The sequence below is a fragment of the Lissotriton vulgaris genome, chromosome 12 (assembly GCF_964263255.1).
Source record: "Lissotriton vulgaris chromosome 12, aLisVul1.2, whole genome shotgun sequence".
NCBI lineage: Eukaryota > Metazoa > Chordata > Amphibia > Caudata > Salamandridae > Lissotriton > Lissotriton vulgaris.
The window spans coordinates 485809340-485830665 of record NC_141700.1 but is presented as its reverse complement, the minus strand read 5'-3'; the positions used below and the strand labels follow the sequence as shown (position 1 = coordinate 485830665).

At 46.3% G+C, this 21326-nt stretch overlaps 1 protein-coding gene across 2 annotated transcripts in view; it reads right to left on the bottom strand.

Moving 5' to 3' along the window:
- MLKL (mixed lineage kinase domain like pseudokinase) overlaps positions 1–21326 on the bottom strand; it is a 703954-nt gene that overhangs the window by 574595 nt on the left and 108033 nt on the right. The window lies entirely within an intron of this gene.

Sequence of the window (21326 nt, the reverse complement as noted above, 5' to 3'; positions counted from 1 at the left end):
GGTACAGCGATAGGGAAGACCCAGCATACGCAGTTGAGCGGCAACTTATGGGACACCACTCGCTACACACAAATCTTTATTCTGCGCCTCTGTGGGGCTCACTGCCGCCGGCTAAACGGGTGGTATTCCAGATTTGGAGGCAGGCGCTGAGATGAATAAGGTGGTGTAACACGCTGACCAGGGAAACTCCCCTCTGGAATAATGGGCGCCTAACTCAGTTGGCGGCCCAGCAAGGCTTCCGAGGGTGGGATAACATAGGCCTCTCCGTTCTGGGCGATGTTATGAGGTGTCTGGCGCTCAAATCCTTTCAAGACCTGCAGAAAGAATTCCTTATGCCACAGTCCCAGTTCTATCAATACCATAAATTTAGACATGCCTTGTCCCCTAGCTTAGATGGGTTGGAGTCCTTGCCGGAATGTAGCCCGCTGGAGGCGACAGTTTTATGGGAGACCTAGAAGACCGGAAAATCTCCCACATTTATCAATCCCTGGTTACGCACTGCTCCCCTACACTACAGAAGCTCCGGTGGGACTGGGAGGGTGATGTGGGCCCGATGGAGGAAGAGGACTGGACAGAGGCCTTGGCGGCCCCGCAGGGGGCTGCCATAGCAATGTGACTCCGCCTTGTCTAGTTCAAATACCTGTACAGGGTCTATTTAACACGAGTGCATCTGTGGAAGGCACTGCTGATAATCTCTCCTATGTGTCTTCGATGCAGCCGAGAGGAGGGTACATTCATCCACAAGAGTCTGGCATTGTCTTTCCCTAGGCCACTTCTGGAGGGGAGTGTTTACCTGTATCGGAGGTATTGGGGTGGGAACTCCCCCGCACACTGCAGCTGGCCCTGCTACACATTATGGAGGGAATAGGAGGCAATATTTACAAGCAGCACCTCATGCAATTTTTCCTTCAGTCTAGCGAAGAGAGACACAGCCAAAGCCTGGAAGGCGCCGAGGGCCCCCTCAGTGGCCGCATGGAAGAATGGGCTGGACTTTTGAATGGGGCTGGAACAACCAGTCTTTGTCACTAGGGGTGCCCGCACAAACACCACAAGATTTGGAAACGATGGGCGGACTACCAGGGCCTGCTATTGGAATCAACGTCAGTAGCAGAGGCTCGCCCTTTGGGATGACTCATATGTACATGCTTGGAGGGCAGGGGTACTGGGTGGGGGGAGCCCGGAGGTGCAGAACCTCCCTAATATCACAAGCTATGGCTAAGTTTATGTGGACCTTTTGCAATCAGGAGGGGAGGGATGGGGGAGGGAAGGAGTTGGGGCAATCTTTATTTTATTATCTATGCTTTTCTATATTCAATTTGAAAAAGTCAATGTCATTATTTTGATATGGTTTGATTGTGCAGTTGTCTCTGGTGTGCAGAGCCCTGCAATTTATATGCATCTTAAACAAAATTTGTTAACATTATTTGGCGCATTCCTGATCTCTGCATGCCTTGGCGCACAAACTGCTGCCTAAGCGGGCACCCTTGTACTAGGTGCAAGGGTGATTGCATTGTAAGCAGGATTGTTTTTGCGCAGAAGGCAACCCTTGCTGCACAAAAACAATCCTCTGAGGCTTTTTCCGCTTTCTATGTGTGCTGCGGAATACACTGCATTGCTTTACTCTACATTTACCTAGTCAAGCAGGGCCATGCAAGGTGGCTTTGCATGGCTTGGTAAATGTAATTCTAGGTTTTGAATCGCCCTTGCACCCCGCACGAGGCAAAAGGTGACACAAAACCCTGACAAATACGCCCCTAAATTGCCCTAGCCTAGTTGATATATCGAAACGGTCTGCTGAACACATTGGGCAATGTAGACACTGGTGGGTCGTGCTGATATTTCCACAGTTTACTCCCCAGCGATACATGTGTCTCATAACCCAATCCTATCTCCCATAGTGGATAAGTCCACCTGTACGACGTTGCTTCAGCTGGGTATTTCTCCACAGTGGATCTGCTGTTCCGGATGGACTTCCCTTACTTTGGACCAGTTTCGCTTCCTGGGTGAGACTAACATGCTAGATGTCTTTACTTATTTCTGACATGGTGCAGCTACACAATGGGCTGACTTCCCCAGGGAACCACAAGACGTTACACCTCTTACACAGATGTACAGCTCTACAAATGTCAGAGGGTGGCCATACCTATTATACTAGATGACTTCCTCCCAATCCAAACTCTCCTAATGGAGAGTGGGAGACTGACTTGGAGATGACTCCCTTTGAAAAGATTTGGGGCTTCTGCTGCAAACAGATGAAGCAAGTTTCATTTAACTGCTGACACAGTTATGCATTTTAATTATGATAATTGTTTATACTAAAACCCACAACGCTTACACCATATAGATTATTCTCGTCCCTCAGAATGCCCCCGATGGTTTGTTGACCCGGCTGACTTTATTCACCTGGCATGACACTGCCCCCCAATTATGGCCCTTTGGTATGAAGAAACTGGCACTATGGGTGAATAGGGGCTTGGCAGGGAGCCGACTGGGTCTGACCCCCCCTCCTCATTTTTTGGGGCGATGGTTCTGCCCGCAGAGTATGGGACACAGTGGAAGTAACATCAGGAGCAAGGTTCATTTTCTGGGTCATTTCTTCCCTCCTGGATTGGGGGGCAGCTGCCTAGTAGATAGCCGTGTGGCGGAGGCACTCCACCTTTTGAAGGAAGCCGGTCGAGAGGATTGTTGTCGGCTGGCACAGGCTGCTCTGTGGAAGGCGGGGTCCAGTCTAGGCAATCACAATGAGCTTCCCTGGGTGCGGCGGTGGCATTGATGGCCTGCTCACCACCCCGGGCCACATTTCAGAGGAGAGGTAAGGTGTGGGCTTGTGATGTGGGGGCCATTTGGGGCCTCAGGTGGCCCCCTGCAGTGGGGGAAGTATTTAAGGACAGAGACATATTGGTTTCTCTGCACGTGGTGCAGATGGTGCTGGGGGCCACTGTTTGGTGGGGCAGTGATATTTTGTACAGTGTTGGGGGAGTCCGGGCCGTGGGCTGCAACCAAGGGTTACATTGCCGGGAACAGGACAGACTAGTGGGTAGGGTCCGCTGGACAGCCCTGACCTTTTGCTGACATGAGAGGGGGCAAGCAAGGGTGTGCCAGGGGCTAGGTGAGAGGGACGGATATCCAGGTATTGTTGGGGCATGTTAACTTTACATGCAGAATAGTGAGAGTGGACATTCTGAAAGAGACTTGGCTTGGCATTGTGTGGTGGTTGTTACCTCACCATAGGCTTTGTTTGAAGGCAGGAGTGAAGGAGGATTTGAGGATGTGGCGTTTTTTTCCTGGTGCAGTTCAATTATATTCCTCTGAAAGGTTTGGGACAGGTGGAAGAGTGGAATATCCAGATATATTCAGACGCAGCAGGAAGCTCTGGATATGGTCTGTACTGGGGACGGCATTGTAATCTGGGGCAATGACTAGAGGACTGGACGGGTAGATGGAGGAGCATAGCTTTTTTGGAGTTTTTTCCCTTGGTAATGTCACTGGTACTATGGGGAGAGAAAATTGTTCTTTTAACATTGACACCATGGCAGTGGTGCAGATAGTCAACAGGTGGTCCACCAGAGATGTTCAAGTTTTGAAGTTGCTGAGAGTGTTTGTACTGGGGTGCCTGAGACACATTACATTCAGGGCAATACATGTGTCAGGTTTGGACAATGGCATTGTGGATGCATTATCTCGTCACAGTGGCAGAGTTTCTGTGGACGTGCTTCAGCTGCAGATCAGGAGAAGACACTGATCCCGGACAACTGGTGGCGGACAGGCATGTGAGGTTGCTATAGATGGTAGTCAGTTTCCTAGCAAACTCAACCAGGAGGGTGTATGGGCAAGCGTGGTCAGAGTTTTTGGAGTCCGGCATGCAGGAGGGACATACAGGAGGAATAACACAGAACTGAGGATGTATGTAATCCACTTTATTATGGACATAACTGAGAAAGGTTTGCCCCAGGTTACCATTGCGGTTAACTTGGAAGGCATTACATTTGTCGGTAAGTTGCTGTAGGGTCATGCCCCATTGGTGGGTTAGTTGGGGACAAGAATCCTTGAGGGTTGGGCGAGAGAGTCGTGTAATGGAGGTAGAAACTGTAGGCCACTGGTGTGGGACGAGTTGCACAGAGTGATGACAGCTCTGCCAACAGTTTGCCATGATATCGGAGTTATTTTCGTTCCTAATGCATTGAATGTTTTGGGGGGCTTTTCACGTGTCTGAGTTGATGGGGGGAAAGGCAAAACGTGACTTGTGTAGGACGATGTGCAGATGAGGGATGATGGGGTTGAGATACATATCAGGACGTCTAAGACAGCTCAAAGGGAGAAGGAGTCCAGGGTTCTCCTGAGGGCTTATCTCATTAGACATCTTTGCTCGATATACCGGGGCGTTCGGTGCAGAGGCACCGCTTCAGATTCTGATATGGAGGATTTCAGTCATTGGGGTGGTTCACCAGTTGCTGCTTTTAGGTTCATGTCAGTGCTGAGGAAAGCTTTACTTCGGGTAGGATTGCATGCAGCTGAATACAGAATGCAGTGGCTGGTCCGTGGCCCAGATACGCCATATGGGGAGATGGTCATACAACTGTTACAGGTCATATGTGCGGAAGGCAGGTGGATGTCATCAGTGATGTCACTGACCATGTCATGAGTGATGTAATATATGAGGTCATAAGCAGTGCATTGGGGGGCGCGTATTATAGTTACCTCAGCTAACTAAAAAGGCTGCATTTCTCTGGTTTTGTACAAGTGAAATGTCAGACTAACTAGAATGTCCCACTAACCTTTGTTTTTTTCTGTGAATATTTAATGTTTTTTAAATTAACATTTCCATCTCTAACATCCCTGAAAGCTGTTTTTCTTCAGCAAATTTCTACGTTTTTTTTAAATGTTGATTTCTTACTATAATGTCCCTGAAACTTGTGTTTTTTTTCATTGAATTTCTAAGGTTTTTTAACCAGCAGTCACGTTTGCAGAGTGGTGGAGAAAGGTTCTGGGCATCTGACCATCTCTCAGGAATTCCGTAGCTTAGGACTTACAGGAGGAACCAGGAGGGCTTCTTGGCCCCCAAGGTCCCCTGGAGTAAAGTGGACCCCCGCATTTAATTAATTTGTGCCCCAGGGAGGTGGTGTCCCCTGAGTCAGTGTAGGGGGGGCTCGAGCCTCCCCCCCCCCAGTTTATTTTTTAAGCTAGCCCCGGGGAGGTGGTGTTCTGCATGGCCCTCCATTTTAATGAATATAGCCCCGGTGAGGTGGCGGTCCCTGGGGCAGCAAGTGGGGGTAGGAGGCCCCACCATTTTTTTTTTTTTTAAAAGAAGACCCAGGGAGGTGGCGGTCCCTGGGGCTGGGGCCCCCAAATTTAATAAATATAGCCCCACTGAGGTGGTGGTCCCGGGGGCTGGGAGGGGGCAGGAGCCCACCCAACACTTTAAAAAAAAAAAAAACCCTGGGGAGGTGCCAGTCCCCGGGGCTGTGGGGGGCCCGCGTAGCACCCCATTTAATGAACATAGCCCCGTTGTGGTGGCAGACCCTGGGGCTGCGGGGGCCCATATGGGGCCCCCGCATATATTTAGAATATTGCCCCCAGGACATGGGCCACCTGGGGGCTTAAAGGAAACTAAGCGCAGAAGCCCGCGCTTCATTTTTTAAAAGGTTTTCAGCGGGATTCGCAGAGCCTACGGGACTACCGCCAAAAATGTAAAAAATAAAATGCTTTTTGTGGCCCTGGGCATCCTTGTGGGAACCCCTGAGCAGGCCTAGGGGGTCAGGGGGTTTCTACCCTGCCCTCTTTTCTTGTTTTGAAATTTTTTGGGGAGCTTTTTTCTTGTTTCTTGGTTCAACCGAGTCACAAAGTGTCTGCCAACACTTCCTGGTTTAAAGTGTTGGCAGCCAATCACTTCACAGGCTCGAGATCGGGAGAGTCCGCAGATCCTCCACGACCATATTTGTATATCTGAGAAATGTTAAAATTTCTCAGAAACTCCTGAACAGATTTACACCATTTAACAAAAAGAGTGCTTTCTGGACCAAGAGCTACCTTTTTGCCAAATTTGGTGTAATTCTGTTCAGAAGTTCGGGCTGTAGGCATGTCTAAGGTTTCCTATGGAAATTAACATGGAGAAAATGTGTTTTGGGACCCCCCTTTTTCTCTGCCTCCTCTTGACGAATCACCCCAAAACCTTCAACACAAGAGCTGACTTGTCTTTTCTCTCTCTCGCTCTCTCTATCGCTCTCTCTCTCAGAGCTGGAATGCCATACAGTGAGAAGCTTTTGCTTAGGTCTGGGCACTCAAGAAGCTAAGACCTTAATTGTTTGGGACTCACTTTTGAGTTCAGACAGACAACAGGTCTCTCAGATGGTTGATGCAAATGAGGGGTGAGAACCTAAAACTGTTCAGGTGGTCCATCTTCCTACAGGGAATGGGCCCTACATGGAATGGACTTTACGGTGGAACACGGCCCTGCCACAGAACACACCAGTGCTGATGGTCTGTCCAGGTTCTTCTGCCTTAATGAAGAGAACTCCCAGGTGCTAAGGTAGTTCTCCCTACTTTCAGCCGGTGGGGACATGTGTTAGTCCTGATATGTTTTAGAATGTTTCCCCTGTCTTTTTGCTTTCTAGCCTCATGCTTTTAATGGTATGCCGGACTCCGTTTTGCTGGTTTATTGCCTCTGCACACCTTCTCACTGCTGTTCATTGTTAAAGTGCAAGTGCTCCTACTGTAAATTGTGTTTATGGATTGGTGTTTCTATGTTTGGCTTATTTCATTTACTATTAAGTTTAGTGGACTGTGTGTGCCCAGGGCCCGAAAATCAAATGCTGCTAGTGGGTCTGCAGCACTGATTGTGCCACCCACACAAGCAGCCTTTCAAAGGTGCCTCAGACCTGCCAACGCAGTGTCTGCTTGCAATTTTTGCTGTCATATCGACCTGGCAAGTGCCCCCAAGTGCCAGGCCCTAACCTTCCCTTTCCTTACATGTAATGCATACCTTATGTAGGCCCAAGCTACCCCCATGGGCAGGGTGCAGTGTATGTGAAGGGTAGGACATGTCCTGGTGTGTGTGACATGCCCTGATAATGAAATACTGACAATTTATTTTTTCAATTTTGACAGGCTATCTGTTCCGTAGGCTAACATGAGATTTGCTTTGTAACATTGTACAAGCCTAACCTTCCTATAGGACATGGAAGAGAAATAGAGTTTAGTACGCTTGAACTCAGGATTAAAAAATACATCTTTTAGTAAAGATGATTTTTAAATTATGTGTTTGAAAATACCACTTTTAGTAAGTGGGTATTTTCTTGCTTAACCATTCTTTATGGCGGTCTACAGCGAATGCACATCCTCAGCCTCTGTCATTCCAAAACCAGTCAATAGACAAACCAGCAGACAAGGGATGGGTTGATGTGTGTCCTGACTCTTTTGGGTGGCTCATAGTTGGGCTGAATAGGCCTGGTCTACATTTAGAGTGGTTGGAGTGGTTTTCACTAGCACCTGAATAGGCAGGGTCTCCTCTGCACAATGCTGTTTCCACCTCCTGTAGTAAAGCTGGGCCAGAGAGGGCAGAACTGGTTTGGACTCGGCTCAGAGACCCTTGCAACTAAGAGAAAATATGGTATAAATATTGGGGCGCAGACCCCAGGACATAAGAACGCTTTTAGATCAAGGGCCCTGCCAAGGAGAAGAGCTGAAGAAGCTGTGAGGAGGAACTAATAATTTGCTGTGTTGGCCTGCAGTGCTTGCTTTTGTCTTGGGCAGAGAAAGGATTGGACTAAACTTTCTGCAACTTCTTTGTTTGAGTTTCTCCAAGGGGTTGAGGTAGAGCTTGCCCCCTGTTCAAGAAGTCTCAGGAACAGCAAAGTCTTCAAATTGATCTGCTACCAGCAATGGAAACTGTTGTTTTGTGCTGCAACAGAAGAAAAGCAACCAGACGCGGTCAACTACGCCGCTGCTGGCTCCGTGTCCTGAAGGCACCACACAGGGCACCGCCGCACTTCGCACGGCAACCCTGGTCTCACCAACGACAACGCCCGCTACCCCCAATTATCTTGCACCATGACCTGTGGGCACCGCACTTCGCCACTTGCTCGCTTCACACCGATGCCCTGGTATCCCAGACGACAACGCTCAAAGTTAACATCGACACGGCTACTTGAACCGTGGTTTGAGGGCACCACTTGTAATTTACACGAAGCACCGCCCCATCTCGCACAGCAGCCTTGGCATACCAACACCGGCACCATCAACTCCAGTTTGTCAACCGAAGACAGCACTTCAGCAACGATGATGTCGCTGCTTGCACCACAACCTGCTAGCACCGCAACTAGCACTGCCTCACTTCAAGCCGCAGCCCTGGTCTCACAGACTCCATTGTCCTGAGCTGCAAAATGCTCTCTCTTGCAGACCATGCAGTAGTGTGAGCCCTACCCCCACACTACGAGATAGAAACACACCTATGCATAAAGCGGTCTTATACTGGACCAATATATGACAATGTACTAAAAAAACACATGAGGCTGTGTGTGCTTTTAGAATTCTTTTTTTGAAGCGATAGCGTCGTAATATGCCAGGATAGAGGCAAATGGGATGTGACTTTGCTCTGCATTCAGTATAATAATGCATCTTCTTGCATTTCTGGGGTCAGATATTCAATGGGAGCAGCGTACGGGACTCCAGTTTCTACTGGTGTGTTCAATTCAGGTGTTTTAGCATAGCAATAAGATCAGGGCCTGGAGAAGCAGGTCGGAGCTGTACTGTGGTGCTGCTACGCCTCTGCCATCTTAGGCAAAAGTAATGTGAATTTTTTTATCCAGGCACTTTTGACTAAATGGTCATAACTAGTGACTTTTTGTTAGTTCAGATAAACCCATCTCGCTCCTACTTTTTTCAGCTAAAGTCATTGCATAAGCCATCCATACCCATCTTTCAGACCTCCCATAACTCAATCATCTCCTAGACAGCTATCAATCAGGCTGTTGCAATAACCACAGCACGGAGACAGCCCTCATTACGGCCACCGCAAACCCTTTATTCTGTGTGTATAACAATGACAATTGATCTGCAGACATTTTTTGACTCGCATCTTTACCTTTTCCACCAGAACTGTGGATTCATTCATAAACTACCGGGCGATTCACTCCCCGTACGTTTGTAGACGTGAGTACTTTTCCCTTCCAGTATTCCCCCATGCCTGGGGAACTGTACACTCTGACATATATACTCAACCTGTATGTCTTTCAACTTTAGATAACTGGGAGCCCTGCGAGAGCCCAAAAAGGATCGCACGCAGCACGTCCCTCCTTACCCAAGTAGGTTCTAGTACCATTACCTGCTTATTATATGTTCACTACTCCTTTATCTTAATACTGAACCCCCATTAATTACCTTTAGGTACTCATCTGTCCTGATGAAGACCCCGACGTGAGGACTTTACTCACCCACCAACCTACTGGGGTCGAAACGTAGACCTTCCTATCTGAACACCTACATGCTCGTATGACAGACCTGTTTACAATTCAAAATACTTATGAGCAATGTATAACTGGGAACATAGTGACCTTTAAAAGGCCGGAAAAGACTATCTGTACATATTGTGTATTATATCTATGTCACAAACACCCTTACCTTTTCCCTCACCTACCAATTCACTGCCACTTCTCAAATCCTCTTCCTTCCCTACTTTACAAGAGCACTGCAAACATTTTGGTTTGGAAAGCTAACAAACTGACCGATTAGGAGGCGTGGCTTGGTGCGCGGCAAGATGGCAGCACAGTAGTGCAGCTCTGCCGGCCACAGATTTAATCCTTGAATTATCCTGCATTGTTAGGGCCTCCCGTGCACCCAGTAGGGAGGCGAAGATAGTGCATACATAGAGCAGTTATCTGCTGTGTTCCCAGTGAGTCGAGGCGGTCCCAATACTGCACTTTGCGGCGAACTCCGGAATCTGGTGATGCAGAATATGGCGGCGGACCGCGGACGAATGTGGCCGTGAAGAAGGGGAGGCGAAATCCGACAGGTTGCTGAAGCGCTGCGGGAGCCGCATCCAATTCCTCCTGTGCGCTGCGGGACTTCCGACGGCTCAATTGGCGCTGAACAAGCACACTGCTGCGTGGTAGGAGGTGAGGGCTTCCAAGGACGGGAACCGACGGTCACTACGGGCGGAGACCTCGGGGCATGCCTTAGACCTTTACAGTGTGAAAAGGGCCATTCACACTCGTCTTCCAGTGGCTGACCCTCGAGTGGGAGCCTTAACTATCTGCATGTAACCCCCTGGAGCTGTAGGCTTCAGATTTTCCGCAAATAGCACAGTACAGCTGATGGGAGTGTGGGGGAGTGCTCTTGAGCAGGCGAGTTGTTGATTTCTGCGCACACTGTGGGCCTTGCTTCTGGGGGTAAAAGACAAAAAAACACCGCAGGCCCTGTAGCTGGAACAACTTGGCCAGAGGTGATTGTGGAGGCGTGCAGAGTTCTATAAGAACATGACCACCCACAGAGCTGTTATTTAAGTGCGAGATATTCAAACGTAAAGGCACTTCAGGTTTAAAGGGACCGGCTGTGCAATACACTACTGTAGCAGACTGGGCCTGGTATATTGGTGGTTTACATTTATCTAGATCCTAAATTTTGCAATTGCTTTGAGAGTTTGCTAATTCTGCAGACCGCTACATTGACTACAATGGGAAAGCCCGACAAGAAGCAGCCTCGATTAAACTTCGAATTGCTCAAGACTGGTAAACCGGCGCAAAATGCAGCATCGGACTCGGAGTTGGGCGCGGCTGATCAGGCCCTCTCAGCGCTAGAGAAGAACCTTGTGACAATTCAAACCAGCCTGCAATCCATAGACGGTAAGATCGAGGCACTGAATGGCTGCATGGATATTATGTCAGCCAAATTAGATAAACAGGCAGCAAGACTGGGAGAGGCTGAACAAAGGATATCGGATGCTGAAGATGGTTTACAGCAAATGGCTGCTAAAACAACATCGAGAAGATACTGGCACTCAAAGACAAGAATGAAGACAATGAAGCGCGTTTGAGACGCAATAATGTGCGCATCCTGGGCCTGCCGAAGTCAACAAATGTAGGAAGGCTAGAGGAATACGTCGAAGCTCTATTTAGGGAGGTATGTGGTCCAGACACTCTTTCGAATATGCTGGCGGTGGAGCACGCTCAGATCTCTGGCGGCGCGTCCGCCCCCAGGCGCTCCACCTCGACCCATTATTGCACGGCTTCTAAATTTTAAAGATAGAGACACAGTGCTACGTGTGGCCCACCAGAAAGGAACTGTGCAGTATCAAAGGAATGAACTCTCGTTTTATCCAGATTTCACAGCGTCGGTCCAAGAAGCGAGAAAAGAGTTCCAGGGTGTAAAGAAAGTGTTAATAAAGGAGAAAGTACCATATGAATTGGAGTTGATAGCGCAGCAAAAATCTTCAGCAATCCGAAGCTGGCGATGGACTATGCAAAGACCCTAAGGCGCAAAAAACAGGCACCAGGCAATACTTCAGACATTCATGAGTAACATTGCATATCTGTTTTTTCAATTTGTTTCTTCTTGGTTGCAGGTTTCTGGGGGTGCATGTGGGTGTATGGTTGGCTTAGGAGACTAGCGATGTCCGAGCCATATGGCAGCAAAAAGCTAAATATGGAGAGAATGACGTTAGATCAAGGGTAGCTGAGGGTTGTCTGCAGCAAATGGTTGAATACGAAAGTTTGACCTGCATAGGGACCTGCTGGAGTAGGATTTCCTATAGTATAATAAACACTGTTGAATAGAAGGTTATAATGTTGACTTAGTTAGCCACTGATGGAAGAAGAATATTTGACTGCACTAAGACATCGATTAAAGTATTATAGGTCCCTGCTGGGTGTGGCGCGGGTTTAACAGCAACGGTATATCCGGTGGCGGCCCCCTCCCTCTAGTAAGGGAGAGAGAGGCGCGTTACTACGATCCCCCTATATGGGAATACCCCATCTTGACTTTGGTGCACAAAGTTTTTGTTGGGTGGGGAAGTTACCAAAGGGAATGTCTTTGGCGAATTGGGGTTGCCAAAGTGGGTGGGGGAGGGGGAGGGATATCGCAGAATGTTGGGGTTGTTAATGTCTTGAACACAATGGAAACAGATAGACATAGTTTTTGATGGGCTTGAATGCATTGGTGCCTAGGTGCAGACTTGTACAACGAAACAGGTGCAATAGGTGAGAAATACAACTGTATAACATGGAATATTCGGGGACTAAATACTCCTAAAAAAGTCAGACAAGTATTAGCGTATCTCGATAGGCACAACATTCATATAGCCCTTCTACAGGAAGCACACTTATGCAAGCAAAGAGAGAACAATATTGCATATAGATGGGCGGGGTACAAGATAGCGTCCTCATTTTCCACATACGCATGGGGTGTTCTAGAAGGGTATACCTTTTTTCCCAACACAGTCGCAGACTGATAACGAAGGCCGCTGGGCGCTAGTACAGGGCAAGTTAGGGAATACACTGATTACACTCATTAATGTATATGGTCCAGTAGTGGACGAGCCACATACTTTTATACAATTGTTGGGAGTGCTCCGTGAATGGCCGGAGGTGGCGACATTGTGGGGAGGCGACTTTAATACACACCTTGACTCGGGCCTAGATAAGTCCAATCCTCACGGGGTGCGTACAATTAAAATTGCTCAGTGTGTGCGTGATGCTATGGCAGAGTTGGGTTTGGTCGATGCGTGGAGGCTACGCAATGCAACAGATAGAGTGGGCACACACATAACTCCTGCACATCAAAGCTGGTCCAAATTAGACTATTGGCTATTGAATGAAGAAGCTAATGGATGGGTAACAAATGTGTATAATTTGCCTCGCACACTTTCAGATCATAACCCAATACTGCTAGAAATCCAAATACCAACTAACACAAACTTTCCCTTCACATGGAGAGTCAGAGCTGAGGCATTACTCGATCCTTTATATGAAGACACTATAAGACAGGCCATCACGCAATATTTCGAATTGAATGCTGGGACGGTAGATAGCTCGGCTATCTTGTGGGAGGCATTCAAGGTCACGATCCACGGGGTTTGTATTAGCACCACTTCGGGAATTTTAAAAGACCTTAGGGGTCAGCTGACGAAGCTCGAAAAACAGTTAAGCGAACTTGAAACGCAATATCTCACAGACCCGGCGACTACCCCCCTCGACCGACTCCACGCCTTATTAAAAGAGTATGATGATTTAGCGGACTCTGAGATACGATATAAGCCGCGGCGACATGTGGCCAGAGCCTATGGTGAGGCAGGCCGCCCCGGGAGGAAGCTTGCTGAGATGCTACAATTTAGAGCTAATCACCATCATATTAGTAGGATTGTGGATGGGAATGGGGTGGAACACTACAGGACTCGGAACATCGCGGAACAGTTCAAGATTTTTTACGGCGAGCTGTATGCCTCTCACAGCGCCTGTGATGAAGCTGCTCTGTCTGAATATCTGGAAGACGTTGCTTGTGTGTGGCTTGCGGATGTACATCGCGAATACCTCAGTCAGCCTATAGCGGAGTCGGATATTAAGGAGGCAATTAAATCTCTACCTAATAATAAGGCCCCCGGCCCCGACGGGCTTACTTCGGAATTTTATAAACAATACGCAGACATCACCCCATATCTGTTAGAGGTATATGCGGAAGCTCATGATTCAGGGATCCTGCTGCCATCTCTCAGGCAGGCGCTTATTATCAATCTTCTTAAAAAAAAAAAAGATCCAAAGCGGTGTGAATCGTATCGCCCTTTATCCTTGATAAATCTTGATGCAAAAATATTGGCAAAAATATTGCTCACTAGATTGCAACCGTTGCTTCCCATCATGGTTTTACCGGATCAGTCTGGTTTCGTGCCGGGACGTTCCACCTCAAATAACCTCCGCACAATATTCGCCATGTATCACATTTTAAATCCTGAGCTCCAAGCGGCGGCGGTCATGCATGATGCCGCAAAGGCATTTGACTCCATTGATTGGGGTTACGTGTTCCATATTCTTAGGAGAGTGCGATTTCCTAATGTTTTATTACGCTGGTTGCAAATACTTTACACTGACACATCGGCGAGAGTTAGAGTAGGCGGCTTCACCTCCGACCCTATCCGAGTAGACCGCGGCACCATGCAGGGATGCCCACTGTCGCCTCTTTTGTTGGCTATCATACTCGAACCTCTTGCCTGTATAATCTGTCAGCGTCATAGGCAGACAGCGCTTAATTTCAATCATAGACCGGTTAGGATTTCAATGTACGCAGACGATATGGTTCTTTTCATACGTGAGCCGCAGATCAACCTTTCACCGGTGCTGCGAGAATACATTAGGTTTGGCCTTTTTTCTGACCTTACGATAAATTGGGAGAAGTCTGTGATTGTTCCATCAACATCGTGCTTTTGCCCTCCAACCTTTAGAATATCCATTGGTTTGGACAGCTGAGCCTGTTCAAATATTTGGGTGTCTGGGTACACCGCGATCCAGAGATAGTTATAAAGGAGAACTACGGTAGAGCACTCCATGATTTGGAAGGGCAGGTGGAAAAGTGGATACATCTCCCTTTATCTTTGGCAGACAGGTTTGCAGTGGTCAAAATGGTAGTTTTACCCCGCTTTTTGTATCTTTTCTGTAATATTCCAATTCGATTACCCAGACACTTCTTTGCTATGGTTCAGACACAACTTTTAAGACTACTGTGGTCAGGGAAACAGGTGAGAATCCGCTGGGCGACAATGATGCTTCCATATGTTAGAGAGGGATTTGGGGCACCCGATCTGTATCTCTATTGTTTATGTGAGCAGGCGCAATACGCTTATTATTGGTTCAGACCTCACGACTTCACCCCGCATATAACGGTGGAAGACGGGGATGCACATCCCATACCACTGTCAGGCATAATTACCCATGTTCGCAGGGGTACACCTAAACAAGAGATTAACACAATAGATGTGACGGAGGGAGCGTGGCAGGCTGTTGCTCAGTTGGCCGGCAAGCTCCCTCTTTATGCGCCAGCGCGGACGCTGGCTGGACATGCAGCATTATCTATAATGCAGGAAGCTGGCCCAATTCGGGCTTTGAAAGATGTAGGACTGACACACATGCAAGATCTATATTCAGAGGGCACGTACACGATAGACACGGATTTAGATTTCATCACTAATCCCATGCCACTTTTTATATACACTACACTTTGCCTTAAGCATGCTTTGAAATGTCACTATCCAACATTTCGGGTGGAACCACTAACTCTTCTTTCTTTGCAATTGCTGCTTGTAGCTCCCACAAAGAAGAAACTAATCACTAAGCTTTATAAGTCGATTCAGGAGGAAGCGCTGAAGAGGGTAGATCGCAGTCTTGAGCGTTGGAATTTCACGTTAGACACCCCATTAACAGTGAATGAATGGGAACACATATGCACCCTGACTGGGAAACTCTCACCCAACGGGAATTTACAAATTATTCATTTTAAGTTTCTTCATCAAGTGTACCATACTCCTCCCAAATTGCACAAAATGGGACTTCGAGATTCGGCACAGTGTAGGAGGTGTGGGCAAGATAACGCAGACTTCTGTCCCCTTGCATGGAACTGCACCACAGTATTCACATATTGGAAAGAGATACTTAGTCATATACGTAAAATGACAGATGCTGAGATACCATGTACACCGGTCGCATGTCTGCTTTGCTACTTACCACAATTAAAAGGGGTGACGGGTAGATATATGTGCATTGATCTCTTGCTGGCCAAAAGGTGAGTAGCTATTACTTGGGAGGGTTGACAAAGCCCCCAGATAAAGGATTGGGTTAAAGATTTAGTTTACTGTAAAGAAACTCTTGCTTTGTATGCGGAGGAATTGCCCACTACCTCTAGGCCTAACGATATATGGGAGCCACTTAGGCAATACTTGCTGAATTATACCACAACTGATGTCACTTTGCATTAAATTGTACACCATGAGTTGCTCGGATAGTTGTATTTGTAAAAGTGAGAGGCAGACTTGAGATTTGATTGAAGGTGGATGTTGGGATCCAGTCTGGGCACCACATGCATCAGGTATAGATAGGTGTGTCACTCTGGACTGTTTTTTTCTTTTGATGATTCATGTGCCTTGCGAGGCAAAAGGTGTGCTGTTTTTCATTGCCTTATTCTGAAATTCAATAAAAAGATTTTTTATTAAAAAAAGAATAAGGAAAAAAAGGACAGTGTTTATGGATAAATCTAAAGGAGAGCCTGTCATTAGTTTAAAAACCTCTGCTTCCAAAGAGAGGACTACAAAGAGCCAGGATCGATAGACTGACAGCAAAGAGAAGAAAAATATTTTGTCATTTGATAAAATCAAAGAGCAGCGCGAACGTGAACGCCACAGACAGAGGGAACGTGATATTCGAGAAATGGAAAGGAGACGAGACTGTGAGCGACGAGACCGAGAACACATTAGGATGCTTCGCGAGAGAGACGAGCGGGAAGAGCGAGAGAGGCTTCACAGGGAGCGCGAGAGACTGGAGTTCGGTCGGACCCGTCTGGAGAGAAAGAGCGCATGGAGCGAGAGCGCCTTGAAATGGAGAGGAAGCGCATCGAACAAGAACGGAGGCGCGAGCAGCTCCGTATTCAGAGGGAGAGAGACGAGCTGCGCCGGCAGGAGGAGCAGCTGCGCTACGAGCAGGAGCGCTGGTCTGCCACCAGGAGGCCCTATGACCTTGATGGCAGGCGTGATAATTACTGGCCAGAGGCGAAGTGGATGACCGCTACCGCTCTGATTTAAGCTGTTCAGATCAATTTCATGATTATGATCCCAGAGGGGATCGCAGTAGATATCCAGACGATCTTGACAGGCGAGAAAGTTCACGATCTTCTTTGACAGAGATAGTCAACATTATGTGGTTCGTCATGGAGCAACAGAACGTCATGAACGCCATGGGTGGTCTAGTTTTGGTTCCGACAAAAGAATCAGAGAATCTAGAGTAATTCAGTCAAAAGGCAGGAATACAAGCTGTGGACATGGTGAAAGCTCACAGGGGATATCTACAACAATAGGACGACAAAAATAGTTATTGTCGATTAGTGGAGTACCGGGAAGCTTTACGGCACCGACTCCGCCCAGTGACCCTCGCTTCCCCCGCCGCTATTGAACATTTTAAATCGTTTTTGTTTTAATCTTGGAGCGATTTTGTGCAATTCTTTGGCCCGAAGGATTTTTTTTTTACCTGCCATTGTAAAGCCTTTAAGAACGTGAGCTAGCTTTTGTGGTATTGTTAACCTACAGTTGAAACTTTTGTTAAGCATTCCATGTTTAGTAAATAAAAAGTTTACAATTGGAAAAAAAAACACACAAAAACTGTGTCTGATTAATGCCTTGAATTTGAATCGCATTTAATGCTGGTATTATTTTTGTGAATTAAATATTTCTATATTTTGTATTTTGAACTACTTCCGAGTGAACTGTTTTATTCTGTTTTTGCATATTCCTTATAAATATCGAAGACTACCCTCACCAATCATTTAAACATACTGTCTTAGCTGACAGCATTGTTAATGTGAAAGAACTATGACAGCAATTCAAGTTTATCAGATCTCAATAAAAGAAAAGGATGCATCACGAGAAAACTCAATCTCTCGTTAGAAAGACTGAAATTTCTTACCTTAGGGTAAAAATAAAAAATTTGTGCCAGTGGGACATAGAGCCAAGCCACTGCTTCTTTTAACGAATGTGTTATCCCTTGGGGAAATGGTTAATGGAATACCGAAGAGTGGAACTGCCTTACCAGTATTTGAAATGAGGGATGCTGTAATGTAGGAATTGTGTTTGGTGTCCTTGAAGACCCATTGATTTATTAAACAGGGTAACAAGTACATGAATAATCAGTGTTATGACTACCAACCATTGTGCCACAGAAGATCTAAGATTGACCACATGATCTGCTAGGATTACCTGAGCTTCGAAATAACAGATTTTAAGGCGCTTCATCGAATACAGGCTTCAATACTCCAGAAGCATTTTTCAAGGATTAGGATGCCACTTTTATTTGTTAATTTAGAATAAAACACACAGGTCGGCTTGTATGAAACTACCACAGGATTTGGGGTGGCTAAATGGCTTGTATAAATGTATTTAATCCATTTTGAGATTTGGTATCATGTTACAGAATCGCTAAATAGACTTAGAAAATCAAAAGGAATCGCTGTTTGGAAGTCTTGTGTCAGGGCGTCCACTCCAAACAGCATTTCCTTATGATATGTATTAATGTTTTGAGACCAAATTCTGGTTGTTAAACAGTAATACTGTACCACCTCCTCAAAGGAGGAGGTAAGCCATTTGCAAATGGTTTGGGGTCACCAAAGGACACCTTTCTCTTTGAGAATGTTAAAAGAAATATTTTTGAGAGGCGGCAGTTTTTTCACAGACCACTGACTACTCTTAAAAAATGAAAGTTACACTTTTTATTAAATGTATCGTGACTTCCTTTAAGGAAAACGGATTGCATCAGAAAAAAAAAAGTTTGCTTTATTTAAAAGAAATCACAGACATGGTGGTCTGCTGACCTCAGCAGGCCACTGTCATTATGATGGCTAGCATTCCTAATGAGTCGCAAGCTGCAACCTACCTCATTAATATTCATGAGGTATGTCGATTTGAAAAATGCACTAGGAATCAGAAATTTCAAAATAAAAGTTTCTCACATTAGGAATAGTGATTTCCTAATTGCGATTTAGAAAAAAACTTACTTTGGAAATTGCTGTTCCCAGTGTTACCACACCTGACCCGTGATTCTGAATAATGTTGAGTACCGAGTGAAGTGGATAATGAAAAAGATAGAAGACAGAATGGAATTTTCCTTCAAAGACAAAATGGGGTGGGGATGAATGACAAGAAAAGTAGACCCACTTTAACTTTTTGGAAACCTGGGAACACAGGGTCCAAAGGCTTGGCACAGACTTTGACCAATCACAACAGGACTGCTGCATGTTCAGAAGAGAACTGGAAATCTTGCTACTCAGGTTTATATTAGGTGTCAAGGTGTCCTGTTTGTATGTTTTATAGAGAAATTGTGTCACATGTCTACTTTTGCCCACTGTCTTCTCTTTTGCATCTATGTAGGAGTTGTGTGAAGGCCCAGGACTAACGTCCACAGTTCTGCACCCTCTAGCTACCTCGACTACAGCAGCTTAAGCAGTCTTGCAAAGGCTCTTCGCACCGGATGCAAAAGCCAGCTGTATCACAGGGTTGCCTAGATTCACCCAAAGACCTTCCATTCTGCAAGGGTTTGGCTAGGGGGAACTAAACTGTATAAAGTGATGAAGATAACTGCGTCTCTCTAAGCCGGGCAATCTCCCATTCACATCTTTCTAGCATGTTCTACTGACAGGGAGTTAGGCAGCCATTACGTATTTTAGAATGGTACAAAACACGAGTCATACTGGTAAAATGATAAACATAAAATGTATTAATGAAAAGTAGTTAGCTGTAAGCAAGGCCTTCCCAAAACATAACAGTTCCCATTTTTGAGACCACGACTCAAGCCTGTGGTTCTTAGAATTCGGAGGATGTCACGTGCTCTTTATCCCCTTCCCTGCTCATGACGAGCTCAGCCCGTCATGAGGCACAGTGGAGCTGTGCTTATGACGAGCTGACCTTGTCATGAACAATGGGAAAGCTTACAAAGCAGCACAGGAGGGGAAAACCTCTAGCATAGACCAAACAATTTGAGAGAAGGGTCCAAGGGCAAGTTTAACGACTGACTAGGTACATGCCCCAAAACCGTATATCACAATACACCAAAGAGTACCTAGAAGTCAAAAAACAAATGGGTCATTCACCGTGGACAACAAACTTGATACCATACAAATAACAAAAGTGGGAACACACAGTACAGACCTTAGTGTGATAATAGCCGAGTTAAGACTCAAGGGCATAGGGAAAAATTCCCATCAGAAGCCACACTGTACTGCCCTCTTTCGCATCATTTGGGTTCTCCTTGCCCAGGAGACAAAACAACACGGCTGGTCAGTTGTTACCGTGACCGTTTGTAAATGAAAGAGAGAACGTGTTGTTGGAGGGAAGTGTGATTGGAATTACCAGTGTTTATATGGCAACTGAAAAAAGCAGTGTAAAGTGAGAAAAGTGAGAGGTATTAAAATTGGATGAGCTGGGTAGAAGAAAGTAATTTATTAATATCTCCCAGTCCTCTAAATCTAAAAGACAGGTGCAAACACAGATTTGAAAAAATATCCGCGATCAGTAGTGGTCAACATGTTTCTGCATATATAAGAAAAGAGTTTCATGCATTCATCAGGACCCGTTGTTAATAAACTACTGCTTTTTGTGAAAGAATTGATAAAAGATATCACCTGAAATGTCCAGGTTGTGTGTTCAACCACGTACCATTTGTGGTGGTTGAGGCGCTTCACCCCACCTGGCTGCGGCTCAGGTATAAGGAGCACCTCTCTCTCCGTCGGTGTCTCCCGGCAGTCGTCCGAACTGTCTGAGGGGCCGAACTGTCTGCCCCCCCCCAGACAGTTCGGACGACTGCCGGGAGACACCGACGGAGAGAGCGGTGCTCCTTATACCTGAGCCGCAGCCAGGTGGGGTGAAGCGCCTCAACCACCACAAATGGTACGTGGTTGAACACACAACCTGGACATTTCAGGTGATATCTTTTATCAATTCTTTCACAAAAAGCAGTAGTTTATTAACAACGGGTCCTGATGAATGCATGAAACTCTTTTCTTATATATGCAGAAACATGTTGACCACTACTGATCGCGGATATTTTTTCAAATCTGTGTTTGCACCTGTCTTTTAGATTTGGAGGACTGGGAGATATTAATAAATTACTTTCTTCTACCCAGCTCATCCAATTTTAATACCTCTCACCACTCACTTTTCTCACTTTACACTGCTTTTTTCAGTTGCCATATAAACACTGGTAATTTCAATCACACTTCCCTCCAACAACACGTTCTCTCTTTCATTTACAAACGGTCACGGTAACAACTGACCGGCCGTGTTGTTTTGTATCCTGAGCAAGGAGAACCCAAATGATGCGAAAGAGGGCAGTACAGTGTGGGTTCTGATGGTAATTGTTCCCTATGCCCTTGAGTCTTAACTCGGCTATTATCACACTAAGGTCTGTACTGTGTGTTCCCACTTTTGTTATTTGTATGGTATCAAGTTTGTTGTCCACGGTTAATGACCCATTTGTTTTTTGACTTCTAGGTACTCTTTGGTGTATTGTGAAAACCTCTAGCAGCCAAGGTGTTAAAGAGACCGTGTCAATACAATACAAGGACCGCCTATCGGCATATACCCTCCAGAAAAACTA